The 15495-nt window shown below is 50.3% G+C and overlaps 1 pseudogene; it reads right to left on the bottom strand.

Annotated features, from left to right (window-relative positions):
• LOC148594768 (uncharacterized) overlaps positions 1–15495 on the bottom strand; it is a 122085-nt pseudogene that overhangs the window by 84883 nt on the left and 21707 nt on the right.

Here is a 15495-nt window from a genome sequence, read left to right as displayed (position 1 = left end):
CAGTGCAGCAGGGAGAAGATGCTGGCTAAAGGTCGCCAGGCTCGGCAACCCCCCGCCTTTGCACAGGGCTCTGGTACCAGGTCTCTTATCTCCACGAAGCTCTAATGCCCAGTGAAGGAGCCCTGGAGGGAAATGCAGGAGGCAGGATGTGCACAGGGAAAGCACCACAGCCTGCTTGTGGCTCGATCCTGATGAGCATCAGCCACCTCAGCCTAGTTGTTCTAGTGAGTAATGAGCAGGATATGTCTTACGGGGGATGGGGAGCACAGAGGAAAACCAAGGAAAAGGTGGCTTTCACAGAGGCGCTGTCTCTGCTGTTCTCATCAGTGCTGTGTTTCCTACCCTGGTTTAATGAACTGCTCACAGCTCAGCCTCCCCTTCCAAAACTCTCAGTCCAGATTATCCATAATCCTTCGGTCCGTAAAGATACACACAAGGTACATGCAAGGCTACCCACTGGGGCAGGAGTAAATAGTATGCCTTACCCCAAAATTCTGAGAAATTATAAGGAGTCCTAGTTTGTCACATGATGCTCCTTCCTGATGCCAACCGAGGTGGTACTAGTCAGCTTTTCCCAGAGCCACACAAAAACACTGCATATCCCAGGTCACAATCAACCCTTTCCTCTTCACCGTGTATTCCCACAGACTGGGTAGGAAAATATGGATCTGTGATTGAAGCACTAGATTCAGGGGACTGCCATTGCCTCTGCCACAGACTCAGAGCATGCAGGAGACAAGACTCTCCTTGCCTTAGTTACCCCTGTAAAACAGGGCTGACTCACTGCCGCCTTCCCCAGGGCATTGAGAAAAGAATACTGCTAACAACTCTGTGGGCATCATCCACCATGCTTCCTGAGAGGAACCAGGTCAACACATAGTTCTCCAGACAGACATGCAGTTTAATTAAAATCAAAGATGGGCGTGAGAATGGCAGGGATGTATTGACGAAGATTCATTTACCCTGCCAAGTGCACTTGGGCCAAACCTTAGTTTCAGGCAAAAGAGCCTCTAGGGACACATCCTCTGCTTCCAGGCTGTGGGCAGAGCGCTCTCCTTCCAGTTGCTTCCTGCCCCCAAGCCCTGCAACTGCCTGAGGCAAATGAAGCTGCTCTTGCTACTTCTTTTGAAACTCAGAAGTTCCCAGAAAATGCACTTCTACCAAAAATAATAATAATGATAATAATAATAAAAGTTAACAGAAGCCTTCATGTGAGATACCCACCTTTGTCTTCCCGCCTCATTGCCAGCCACTCACCCCCCTTAGCAGCAAGAGCAGTGGATGGCATTTTCTCCCTGTGGTAGGAAGGTGACCCAGCTACCAAAGTAGGAAATGCAGTGGTCTGCAAGCACTTGGCCTCAAGTTGAAGTGGTTTATTTCTGGTAATTCAGCCACAGCAGCTTCCAGTAACGATCATAAAGCTCCTTTCCGCTTGGGAGACAGTGGCTTCCAAGGGCCATTGCAGCTCATCTTTCCAGTTTGGCCTCCTTTAAAGCATGTTGGTGGAAGACTAAAAGTCAATGAGGGAACTGAGGCTGCCCAAGATCCCACACAGGGAACACCAAAGATTTCCTAACAGAACCCACAAGGCACTTCTACACTATGAGCAGTCATGAGCCAACCTCAGATGGTCTGGCCAGCATCCACACATTTGGAGAATGAGGGGACAGGGTGGCTTATAAAGACTGTCTGTTCTTGTCATTCTTAGGATTTGTCTTATCTGGGTAGTGAATCCTCTGGGCTTCTCAAAGACCTCTTCTGAATCGCCTGCTCACACCACCTCACTCCCAGCAAGCCCAAGACTGGGCAAGCTCAGCAGGACATTGCTGGATTTGCTTCATATGTGCTCCAGACCTAATGATGTCTAGCCTCTGCACCACCCATAGAGAAGCTGGGGTGTTGGCTGAAAGGCCTCTCATGGGGGAGCTGCAGAAAGAAACCCTTGGCACTTCAAAGCTGTGCTTTGCCCAGAGCTGCTGTACAGCTAGATGAAGCAGCTCCATGCTATGAAACAACGACTCGGGCTACACTGAGATGTTGTGAGTGCAGCTGAAGAGGGCATGAACCAGCCAATTGCCACTAACCTTTCCCTTGCCATGTCAGATCTAATCCCTGACTGTTATCCTATCTCTTACCAAGCAGAAACAGTAGAGCTCATCTAATTTGGCACTATGCTTCCCTGCCACACTAGAAAGGAGTAGCCATGTCACATTTGGAGAGCCAGCCACAGCAAGACAGGGGCTCTACATAAAGCATCCCCTCTACTCAGTGTTGCGCTGCACAGATCCAGCTCGTCCTCACTGCCCACAGTGTGGTACTTTAGCCAGAGAGCTCAATCCTGACCAAAGTCACTGCACATCCTGGCTCCTGTGGTTGAACAGCACAACTTGGGCCACTTTATGAAACCCTTGGCTAATGCTCTTTGTCGGTCCCTTAGAAAAATGTGTCCTTTAATTTGTTTCGCAGGGTACTGGGATTGCATAACAATCCCTCTTATCTGCCTGGAATTTGGACCTTTTTCATTTTGATTTGTTCTCCCTTCAGCCTGGACTGAAAGCTGTGAGGCCTCTCAGGGTTCCTCTACACCATTGTTCAACCACCATGTTGCCACTATTTCCTCTTTAAGGTACCTGTAAAACTACAGGGCTCTCTGACTTGAGACCACCTCAAGTGGCCTTTCAGAATTACCTTTCAGAAATGTTTCTTTTTGCCTCCTTTCTTATCACTTCAGGGCCAAGAGCTGCTTGCGAGGTTCTGAATGGGGGATGTAGCACCAGGAAGGGGAGAGATGGAGCAGTGAGGAAAGACGTAACCCCTTGCTTCCACAGAGCACACCCAACAGGTATGTACAACTCTGCCTGAGCAATGTCCGACCACATGAACAACCAAAATATCTACATACACGCTTACAAGTGCATCACCGTTATTCAATGCCAGGACACTAAGTCCAAAACAAGGGATCTGTCCCTGAATCTGTAGCACAGCTTTCCACTTACCTTCTCTGACATGGACTCCCTATAGCACTTGCCAGTACACATATTCCAACGTTAAAGTCAGGGCTGGAGCATCAAGCAGGCTATCTCAGTGGATATCTCCTCTCTCACTTGTGTAGACGAGCACAAGTGCTTTGGGGTCATCACGGAGGCCAATACTAGCAAGAGAAAGAATCCCATTCAGAGCTGAAGATAGGGTTCAGCCTTCACCTCTCACTTCAAGCTGTGCTCTGACATTTTCCAGGGTTAGTCAACTGAATGTGTCTCTGAATTTCTTGCCAAGGTTTCCATCACAGGGATGGACAGCAAGAGAAATACATGTAGTGAAGGGGTAAAGGGACTGAAGAGATTTGTTATCGTCAGCATGTCAATCAGGCAGAGAAGGACCTGAGCAAAAGAAGGCAAGCAAAGTGATGTATAGCAATGGATGGCTTCTCTCTGAAGCCAGTTGAAGGCCAAAGCGAGGCAGGAAGGTGAGATGCCACAGCAAGGGAGAAACAGAGCCAAAGCAGCTATCCATTTGGATGGAAATGCAAAGAGGAAGAAAGGGAAAAGGTGAATATCAGGCTGTCCCTTTAGAGTGCCAGTAAGCAGGAATATCTAGGCACCTTCAGGCTCTTCAAGGGAATTAGTGAATATTAAGAATCACTGAAGATCCAGAGCAACTTACGTTATAGTATCCCAACACTGCATGCTTGCAAGGAGCTTGCTAATCACAGAAGCTCGTAAACATAGAATCATAGAATGCTTAAGGTTGGAAGGGACCTCTAGAGGTCATCTAGTCCAACCCCCCTGCACACACAGGGTCACCTAGAGCATGTGGCACAGGGCTGCATCCAAGCGGGTTTTGAAGATCTCCAGAGAAGGAGACTCCACAACCTCTCTGGGCAGCCTGTTCCAGTGCTCTGTCACCCTCACTGTTAGGAAATTTTTCCTTAAGTTCCTGTGGAACTTTTGATGCTTTAGTTTCTGGTTGTTTCCTCTAGTTCTATCAGTGGCATATGCACCTAAAAGCCCTGTGAATCTTCCACATAGCCCTTGCTTTGGGAAGCCCAGCCATAACACGCTATTTTCCAGTTCAAAGCACCTTCCCTTCCTCTCTCTGCCTTGGAAATCAAGAGAGGAAGACATCAGTAGGACCATGGCCCTGCTCTGTATGCCTCAACAGGCCACCAAATCTCAGGAGCTCATGTCCTTTCCATTCCCTGGCTATTGCTAACCCCAGACTTGTATTTCCTCCCCTGACTGTTGAAGACTTTCTCAACGAGTCACTATGACTGAGACTCCTCCATGTGGAACCCAAAGCGTCTTCTGTTCATTCCCCTCTGCCTCTTTGTTTCACTCAAATTGCTGCCCTAAGTCCCTTCTTAGTCTGGATTCTAGACTACAAGCCTGCAGCTCGTTGTGGCTTCTCATAGTGTCCAAATTCCTCCTGGATATGCGGGAAGCAGGTTCCCCAGGTTGTCTGGTTGTCACAGTGGCATTTTGCCAAACAAGGACCAAAGTCCAATCTATCCTGAGCTCCTACAACCCACCAGCCTCCCTGTGGGACACCACATCACTGACCTCCAGCACACAGAGAAGGGCAGAAAAAAAGATTTTCTGGGAAGAGAAATCCCTCCCTCCCTCTGAGAGAGGTAAAAAATGGAGACATTTGTAAAAAGAGAAGAGTCAATGGCATCTTGCTAATACAGCAAGTCTCTCTGTGCAGACTTCAGTTCCTTCCTCAGTTCTACAAATAACACCAAATATTCATTAATATTAATATCAATGCTATTCATAATTATTGTTACTAATAACACAGTTGTTATTAATAATCATATGGTATTTGACGACTGCAGAAATGTGTCAGCAGAACCGGAAAAGAATAAAATCAAGGAGAGGATGAGACACACTTTCCCACGCACATTTTACAAATGATGAGTGTTATCCTCCCTGCTGTTCCCCTAATTCTATTTAATCCATGCTGCTACACTCCTGTCAGAAAAGTCCACAAATGCCTGAGTCCAGACTCGCTGGCCAAGTCCTGGGTTGCTCACACCTTGTTCTTTTGATGGATGTTTTCCCCTCCTGAACAATGAGTTCCACTTTATGCATGAATATTGCATCCCTAGGCTCCCCACACCATTTCAACGTATGCCCTCTTAAACAGCCTCTACCCACCAACCCAAGGCCTCTGTGACAGGTCCTAAAGAGCACCATGATGTAGGGAAAGGTGCAATGCAGAACTGTTGCCCTGGACTTTGTTTTCTTCTCTCCACTCAGAGCCGTGGTGCTGAATCCCCCGTCTTGTTGCAGTTCTGAGCTGGCCTGGAAATCACTGCGAGTGGCCAAGGAGAGGAAATGAATTCCCTGGCCCCTCAGCCACAGGCTTTAGAAGCTAATCAGGGAACTTTATTAAAAAATAATAACGATGATAAAAAAGAGAAAAGTAAGCTGCCTTGGACCCTGTTCAACTGTGAGAGCAGTGAGCACAGGAGGCCCTTTCAAATGCAAACAAGAGCGAGCCTCCTCCAGGCGCTTCAGGCAGCAGGTTGCAGTTATCAGCAGTGCTGAGGTCCAGTGCCAGATCACTTCTGATCAAAACCAGCCCCCGCCAGCTCTGCTAGGAATGAAACACATCCCCTCATCGCCTTTTGCCAGGATCAGTTCCTGGCTGGACTGCAATGAATGAAAACATTTCACAGAAGCCGGCAGTGCCTTTCCCATCAGTTTTGCTCTCCGCAGATGGGGAATTCCCCAGTGACAACACTGAAGCTTCCCCATGCCCTGGACTGTGGGGAGTCCAGACCTCTCCTAGCACCCAGCAATTGGGGTAAAGCAGGAGATCCAGAAGTTTCCAACCTCCAGTGGTGCGAACAGTGAGAAACCAGCCCTCCCTTGGGAGAAGGTCTCATGGACCCAGAAATGCTTCCTGATATCCAGCGTGAGCTGTGCAGCATCTTTATTTCCTATGGTGACCCTGTTTCCCTGCCACTCTTCACCTCTCAACTTCACAGGTTTCCTACACCAGTTACTATCTCTCACCTATCCTGGACTCAGGCTGTTCCCTCACAGTTTTCTGTCACCCTTTTGGCATCCCTCTTCCCAGGTGAACTTGCTTGATTTGAGGGAAGGGCTTCTCTGATTTATCCTTCCTGCTTCGACAGATGGCTCTCTGCCCAGATCACAGTAGAAGTTTGAGAGAGGGGATCCTCCCGCTCTGTTCAGCCCTGGTGAGGCCACATCTGCAGTACTGAGTCCAGTTCTGGGCTCCCCAATACAAGAGGGACATGGAGCTACTGGAGAGACCCCAGGATGATCAGGGGCCTGAAGCATTTCTCCTATGAGGAGAGGCTGAGAGAGCTGGGCCTGTTCAGTCGAAAGAAGAGAAAACTGAGAGGCAGTCTGATCAATGTGTAAAAATACAGGGTGTCAAGAGGAGGGGAGCAGATTCTTTTCAGTGGTAGACAGTGATAGGACAATGGGCAGTGGCCACAAACTGAAACACAGGAAGTTCTGCTTGAATTTGAGGAATGACTTCTTGACTGTGAGGATGACAGAGCACTGGAATATGTTGCCCAGAGAGGTTGTGGCGTCTTCTTCTTTGCAGATATTCAAAACCCACCTGGACATGATCCTGTGCAATGTGCTCTAGGTGACCCTGCTTGGGCTTGGACCTGATCTCCAAAGGTCCCTTCCAACCTTAATCATTCTGTGATTCTGTGAGCACTCCAACACATCCTTAACAACATGCTTTCACTTCAGAGCCCTTGCCCTTCATCAGTCAAAGCTCACCGCTGGCATTTGTTCTAGGAGATGTGTGGGCTCAATAGCAACCACTCTCATGAGGCCATCCTTCACGCTGAACCTGTCCATCCAGCCCTGTTCCCTTGCTCCCCTGCACTAGCTGGCCCTCTGTGCTCACCACCTGCACTCATCCACCATGGCGATGTGTCCAGGCATGAGCCACTGGATGGGCTTCCACAAGCCAGAGGCATCTTCCAGTGAGATGCTCTGGCACCTGGACACAAGCAGGGTATGTCAACTTGAGTCACATGCAAAAGATGTGCCCACAGCCCACTTCCCTGCAAACACAATCCAGAGGGCACAGAGGCAGAGCGTCTGATCATCACTTCTCATCTTTTTATCTGTGAGTGACAGAAAGAGGTATAGACATAATCAAATTACAGGCAGGGAAAAAAAGCCTGTCTTTAGCCTGTCTTTACATCTCCCCATCCCTGCCACCTCTGGAGCAGATTGACAGCAAACCAAACATCCTGTACACACACAGGGTGCCACATGCTGGGAACATAGCTTATCACCCGCTTCCTCTCCAAGCCTGCCTGTATGTACCAGGTGCCATGCACAAAATCAGGGCTCAGCATCCCCTCCCAGCTTCACGTAACAAGGAGAGGTGCCAGCTCATGCTGCACTGTTTGTTCCCCAAACAGTCTCCCACCCACCAGGGAGATCACAGCTCTCCTCCCTGTCTCCTCCCAGGCAGGAGAAAGTGCTGTTCTCTGCTCCCAGGTGCAGAAAAAGCTCCAGCCTGCACCACTGCAAGCCCATATGGCTTTGCAGAGGGTTTGCTCTCCTTCAGAGAGCATCTGCTGGACTCAAACTCCAAGATCTTGCTGGCATCTGGAGGACTTGTTCCCTCCAGCTCCGGTGACCTCAGAACAGTTTGTGGAGTTTTACCTGGACTGGCAGGTATTTAGGACAAGCTGATTAACAACCACTGAGGTCCATAGATTAACCGCCCAGCAAACCAGGGGGGTTGGACTAGATGATCTCTAGAGGTCCCTTCCAACCTCATCATTCTATGATTCTGTGAGATCACTGAGAGCCGCAGCGACTCAAGGATTAGTTTCCTTCTCCCACCAGGCCCCCAGCATCCCCCAACCGTTACAAACATCCTTCCCCTCTTGGGGGGCCTTGGCTTTCCAGACCCCCAGCAAGCTTGTCAGGGATGCCAGGACAGCACAAGGGGTGGTGGGAACCCTCGCCAATAGCCCGTGATGTGCTAATCCTGGGATTAGGCAGAGTTCAGAGGTTAATTGCAAAGGTGCTAAGGGGAGAGGAGAGCAGCCACGGGGAGACCCAAAATGACTCCGCCATCCAAGAAGCAAGTATGGAGACAGCTTGCCTACAGTTTCTGAAAGACAAAGTGAAGAAGGCAATGCTAGGGAAGATGATGGCATCTCCTACCTAGGGTGAGGGGCTGCAGAGAGGGACTGGTTTCCCTCACAGATTTCTTGAATTATCTCTAGTCAACCTCAGAGCATCCCCCAAGTCCTGGTTTATAAAACTAGCACAGCCTTTCACACATGGGCGTGATGAAACTAAACACATCACAGACTGTGCAGAGTTCAAATGCATCCCAGACCATGCAGAAACATAAAATGGTGATGTGCAGGCCAGATATTTCTGGGGGAGGGGACAGGTTTTGCAAATCTTCCTTCCTAGACATACTTCTCATATGTCTCTGTAGCAAAGTAAAGCATCGAGCAGGGAGAACTGAACTGGCTACCAATTGGGAAGCAGCATAAATGCTTCGGTTTCAATTAATCATCAGAAAACATCACTAATTTGCTCCACTACAACTGAACTAAGGCAGTTTTCTGGCTTCCAGACCAGGGCACCGTACTACCTTAGGTAGCTCTACCTCCCCCGTCAGAACTGTTCAGGTGCTGTGCACAGTAGAGGCAGTCACTAGGAGCCTAGCCAAGCTCTGCTGATCTTACAGGGCTGGCAGAGGCCTCTGGCTTTTGCCAGGGGCTCAGGCAACAGCCTCCAGAGAGTTGATGTTGTCAACCCACCAGCAGGTTGCTGGGCTGCCCCTTTCCCACCCCTTCCCGGCCCGTCACTGCAACCTCCTCAGGGATTTCCTCAGGGATGTCATTAGTTAGGAACTGTAGCATATGACTGCACATCTGGAATGCGTTAGATGACGAGAGCCTTGCCAGCTGTGTTCATTTAGGTTTGTTCATACTTGGAAGCGCTGTGCAGCATGATCTGTAAAATAAAAAGTCCCGCTGATTGACATGAGCCGAGGGTTTCCTCTGAGACGCTCCCTGCCCCCATCGCCTCAACCTGGGAAGCCAGCATTAGTACTTATTACATCCCGGACGCCGGCTGTGTATGGTGGAGGAGGCTGTGTAAAAATAATGTCTGCACAGCAGTTAACTATCGCCTTTCTTGCTGCCAGTGCACAACCAGATCTGTGCGGCTGCGTGAGTCCATGGGAACGCTGCCCCAGCTGACACTAGCAAAGTCCTTTTGATGCCACCAAACCTCACGATGCAAGAGGGACTTGGCAGCCCTTTGGTGTAACCTCTTGGTGAAGCCAGGGCCTGTCCCCAAAGGACTTCACCGCCTGATAAATTCTGCCGCGCAGGATGGTACTGTGGGCTTTGGGACTCCCCATTCTGTACACAGGACTCTTCCTTGCTCCCTTCCCAGGCCCCACCAGCCTCTCCAAGCTCACACATTTTGTTCTGCTCCGGCACTCGTGAAGGGAGAGGGAGGAATGCCCCCTGCTGCGAAGGCAAAGTGGGGCCTGGCCTCTCTCCAGCCCTTCCCTCAGATTTCCCCACGCTGGATCAAAGTGGCTGCACAGGTCGTGTCACCTGCCTTCCAAGGAAGGAGATCTTGCCAAGGGGTGGGGAGGTGCAGACACCATGGGGCCAAGAGGCGGCCAGCACACCAGGCACAGGACTAACACGGCACATGCCCTGAAGCCATGATATTGAGAGCACTGACCACGCTGGCGTTAATCTATCAGTATCTCTGGGCTCTGGCAGGAGGATAGAGGAGAGGTATGCCCTGCCAAGACTATAGCTCAAACATACCTCACCTGTGAGTTCAGCCTAAATATTGCAGGTTCCTGCAACAACACAGAGCTCAGGAAGGGCTGCAGAACTCATCTGAAAAGCAGATCAAAAGCTCATGGACCTCTCACTTCCACACATCATACTAATTTCCCATCTGAAGCTATTTCTCAGCTGTTTCTGCAGCTTTGCCTCTGGGTGTAGCAGAGATTAACAAGGTCCAGGGTCACCCAGAGGAGACTATCAAGAGAACTGTATTCCAGCTTCACTGAATCTTAATGGATTTGTCAACATATTTTGGGTCAGTTGTTCCTACTCTGATAATCCAAGTCCCACACACGGAGCCAGCGACTGCCGGGAATAACAGATGAGCCCTTTTAGGATCCCTGGGGTTGCATCCTTAAGACAAAAGATGGAACAGGCACAGGAGAAGAGCTGCCAATTGCCGAGAGAGTCCTTCACAAACAAAAGGAAGCTACTGCGCTCCAGCCTGCGTGCTGGGGAGGTGTGATGAATGGGGAAGTACGTAGCTCCCATGAGAGCTCTTTGTGCGTGCACAGCCATACGCAGCCTGCCAGTAACCTCTCGGCTTCCTCAGGGCATCTGTGACCTGCTAAAAAGCAGCACCAGGGGTTCACTACAGAGCCTGGGCTATCATCTCATCTGTGTGCTACATGATCTCCCAACAAGTCTGCCAGTGCTGGGCTCCAGCCAAGGCATCGCGTTCCTAAAGACATGTCTTCAATTAATGTTTTTTTTTTTTCTTCTCCATTTTGTTTAAAATTGGGTTTGAGCTGCTTCTAAACAGATGTGTTGGGACAGCCAAAATATTTGCTTTTTTTCTGGCTGTTTGTATGGCATCCGTGTGTGGCGAGTGCCAAAATATTCCTTCCTCCCACCCACAGTGAATGACAACCAGCTCACAGGGGTGGGCACCTTTCATTCACGTACTCAGAGTCCCCACAATCCCCAAGTCTCAGCTGCAAACCAGGCGTTAGCTACGCTGGCTACACGCTGCAGATGTGGGTCGCAGGTGGAAGCAAGGACTACAGGAGCAAAAGGAATATCTTCCTTGAGAGACACATCTCCTAGGGAAGGGTCCAGCATTGGGTAAGAGAGGGCACAAATGAAGCACCATGAACTCCTAGACCTGCAGCAGCATCTTAGCAGAGCCCCTTTCCTCACCTATAGTGTTCACCAAGGCTCTAAATCTACTACTGAGCTGAGGGGCTCATGGCGTCCCCCATGGACTCTGAGGATCAAGCAAGGATCCAGACTCCACTGGCCAGCGGGGGTCTAAACATCTCTGCTGCTGGAGGTCCAGCTCTGCATGATCTGCAGCATCTCTGTACATGCATCTTCCCTTCCACCCGCCTGACCGGCTAGCGTAGCTTTCCAGCAGTTTGGCTCCTACGAGCCATGAGTTTCCACTGCGTGTCAGACTGTCTCTCCTGAGGCCCTGGCTTGCTGCATTTTCTAGGCCTGAAAGCGCAGGCAAGCTCACAATGAACAGGCCTGGGGCCAGGATGCATCAACAGGCCTCTTTCCACATGCCCTTTGCTGGGCAGGGGACGGCTGAGAAGCCATGGAGCTACGTGCGGCCTGCAGCTCTGTGCCTGAAGTGCCTGAAATCCCCTCTGCTCCAGTCTGAACAAGCAGCAGCACCCAAGAGCAACAAGGCCTTGGTCTAAGGAGCATGCTTGGCAACCACTGCAGGGACAGACCAGCCACATCACACAAACCCTACAGACCCACACCTGCTCAGGGACATCTCCAAAATTAAGGTTGCTCCATCTGCCCACCTGCTAACGTCCCCTCTTCCTATTCCTCCCTGGCTTATAGCTGTGTTAACAACACTGCCGAAAAGTCATGGGTGGTTAGAGGGGGAAGAACCAGATGAGCTCTACTAAGAGCCAGAATCATTATTTACAGTAGTAGAAGGTTTTCAAGACATCGGTATACACCAGTCACCCACCCTGGGTGTCCTGGCTTGTCCAGAAATGTGCCCTTGGAAACTACTTCCAGCTACCTGCAAGGAGACATTTCTGCGCGCAAAATCTTGCGCTCGGTGCTGCACAAAAAGGAAGAAGAAATCCCATTCCTCCCAGCCAGAGCCTGACCCCCATGATTCAGAGGACGCGTGGCTGGAGGGACAGTTTACATGCCGACTTTGATGAAGGTTTCCAGACACACCATTAATTCCGCCGAGCAGGGTTACTGCCGTACCTCTGGCAGGAGCCTGGCCGTACAGCATGCAGACACTGAGTGACTCAGCCCGGCCTCAGAGCGTGCAGACGTCAGGGCTGAAGCTGCAGCTGCGGAGCCGCCAGTGTCACGGAAGCCTGGTGGGACAGGATGGGGTGGGACGGGTCTGCCGAGGAAAGGCAGAGACCAAAGCGCTCCAGGAAGTTTGGTGGAAAAAGCCTCCTTGGCAGGGCTTAATTCCCTGCATTTCTTCAGGGATTTCAGTGCTTCAAACCACTCAGACATGATCAGCAATATTAAGACATCTATTCAGAGACATCAGTTCCCAGGAAAATGAGGGTGGCAGCATGCCTGGGTGCTATCCCCAACTTGGCACTGCCTCAGCTTGGTTAAACTGTGCCCACCAACTCTCTTATTTAACCCATGAGCACCATCCTTCTTCGGTCTCACGGAGTAAGACCACAGGCACATTTTGGTGGCCAAGTTTCCTAGAGGTTGGCCTGCAGGAGGCAGGCAGACAGGGCTGTGGCACTCCTCAGACAACTCCACATCTCACTGTGGCAGCAGCCTGATCTGCACAGGCCAGATGGGCGAAAAGCATTTTGTATCCAAATTTTGTATCCAAATTTTGCGCTGGGGAACCCTCCCAACATGATATGAAATTGGGGGAGCTAGATCTGGTCCCCCTTATACCGTTTCATCTTTTCCCTGTGTGACTCAAGGAATAACATCTCACTACCTTGCCTTCCCTCCCCTCCTCCTGTGCAGACTCATTGTTCAGGCAGAAATTCTCAGTCATTTCTGGGGTGCAACATGACAGCTATTGGACACCAGTGCCCTCCTCTCAGTCTCACATGGCATCTGCGCCCTCTAGGACCCCTGGCACTGAAATGAGGGTGTTTGGGGTCAGAAGTGGGGTTATTCCACCAGACACTCACATTCAAAGTCTCCTGGCCTACTCTTGCCATCTGCAGAGTGAAATGCAACCTTCTGCCTACGTAAGTGCTCTCACCGAAGCTCCCCAAAGCATGGTTCACCAACTTGACTCTGCAATGAGCTAATAACCACTGGAGAGAGCATTAAATCAACTGTTACAGCTCAGCAGCTAGCTTCACTCCTCTCAGTCACACACCTGAGCACCCCTCCATGATGCAGACAACCGTTTATGCCAAGGCATTTGGGCTACAAACGCCCCACACCTGAGAGGCCATGGTGGGAGGCAGACATTTCAGCAGCACAGGCTATGTCCCTCTTGCTAAGTAGTAGCAACACGGGGAGAAATGCCAGTACCAGTACATGCCAACCCCAGACTGAGCCATCTTGCCTCCTGCATGCCTTCTTTTCTCACCTCTTTCCTAGCTTCTCCTCTCACTTGTTGCTCCCTGAATCTGGGTCCTCTGGGTAAACCTGAGTCTTCTAAGACCGGCCAGTTCAGTTCCTGGATCCCTTTGGCAGCCATTTGGATCCCACTCAGCACTTAGGAGCTTATTCTTCCATGTAGTGGTTTATGCCACTACAGCTGCACAAAACACTCTGGCCTGTGACTGCGGCCTCTCAGGACAGTGTCAAAATCCTGAGGAAACAGGCAGAGATTTTTACACCAGTTGCTTGATGAATTGTTTGAGACTAGAGTAAAATTCATCTGTGAGCCAGCAGTCCATGGCTCAGCATCTCAGAAATGTGTCAAACTATAGAAAGCCCTTATGCAAAGCAGGAGGGCCAGGAGCTGAACCGATAATATGTTTCTTGCTCTGCACTCAAACAGGTTTCTTCCTGTAGGTCCCAACTTCTTGGACCCAGGTGTTTTTAAGCTTCCCTTGATCTCTTCAGTTTCGATGATTCTGTGACATAATTTTGTTTTCCATCATTTCCCTGAAGCTGGACCCAGGCTCAGGTGTTTCCACCACGGCAGCAGTCTTAAGCTGGTAAGACCCCTCAGCACTCCCACTCCGGGACAGCTGAGTTACTCTCAGTAGCTATTTGGATGCAAAATTCCTCTGTGGGTCTGACTTGAAGTGCCATCCAGCTGGAGCACTAAACCTGATACTCGGACTCAGCCACTCTGGAGTTTCTTGCACCTCAGCCTAAGGAGAGCTGCGCTGGACAGCATATGAGTACAAACAGTAAGAGATCACGGGAGAGGGTTGAGAAAGAAGCAGCAGCCCATGGGACGTGCTGGGGGAAGAGGAACCACTGGCACTTGTGGTCAGTTGCTCCTGCGTGCAGAGTCAGAGGGTTGGCATGGCCCATCATGTCACGGTACACAGAAGCACACAGTACAGCACAAAAAAATCCTCCTAGCTGCTCTCACTGGACAGCAGCTCAATGGCACCACAGCTCTGAAGGCCAGGTAGATTGGTAGGTAAACATAGAGCAAGGCCTGGCAGCTGTACTACAGCTGCCTTTTGTAGGTCTGGGTAAATACCATGTCAAGTCAAATCACAGTCCTGGCAGATCCTGGCACAGTCCTTGTGCAAGGAGCCAGGAGCAGATCACACAGGGGAAAGCTGTTGGTGACCTGGGCCTAAGGTGACAGGGCCCTGAAGTGCCACAGGGAGGAGTGAACACAGGATTCGTCCCTATGTCAGCAAGCACACCTGGCTCATTACCCTCCCTTCCCTTGCCAAGATTCTGCCTCCACTCCTGTGCCCATGAAAGCCAAGGGGAGAGAAAAGCAGTGTAGCAGCTTCAGTCACAGTATTACACCCACTGACAGCCTGCAGCCTCCTAACTATTCCCTGGCTAAACATCCCAACCCATAAAAGTGCCTTCCACCAGTGCTTTGAGGATCCATCTGTTCACCAGGTAGAAGTTCTACTACTCCAGCACTTCACGTCAATGGACCAGACACATCCCTCTAGTGAAGTGTGCACGTGTAAAAGGGTTAGGTATAAAGCACATCACTGCTGATCCTACAGCTGGGCCAACACCAACTCCTTCAATACACAGGCCCTCAACAAAAGGCTCTCACATACCACAGGAATATCCAATTCCTTGCCTGCACTTCAAACACTCTGGGCTATCTCTGGAGCCTAGCAGCAAAGAAAAAGGCATAATTGTGAGCATGTCCTGCAGCAACATATCTGTGACCCAGCTGTGCACATCTGACAGCACTAACAGCAGCAGTAAGAGCAGCAGTCCCCCATGGAGTATTGTCCTCAGCAAGACTTTGTAGCCAGAAGCCACCAAGCAAGGGTATCTAGTGAAGCATGAGGATGGTGGCAAAGTCTTGCCCTTTCGTGGTCACCACGAGTTCACTCACTGCTTTGCCATGGTGTCCCAGATGAACCTACCTCCAGTAATTGTACTTGCCTGAACACTCGCCAGACTGAACTGCTTCACTCTTGGAAAAAAAAAAAAAGTCTCATTACACAACAAGAGACTCCATGTTTCCTCAATACCTGGAATTTAGGTCTCTGATTGCCCAATGCTGGTCTAATGAGCTTGAGAGAACAGGGAGAGAGGTTGAGCCAGTCTCCTCAGAG

The sequence above is a fragment of the Tinamus guttatus genome, unplaced genomic scaffold (assembly GCF_059628265.1).
Source record: "Tinamus guttatus ecotype Peru unplaced genomic scaffold, ASM5962826v1 Tinamus_guttatus_pri_ptg000208l, whole genome shotgun sequence".
NCBI classification, from domain to species: Eukaryota; Metazoa; Chordata; class Aves; order Tinamiformes; family Tinamidae; genus Tinamus; species Tinamus guttatus.
This window is presented reverse-complemented; position numbering and strand designations above follow the sequence as displayed.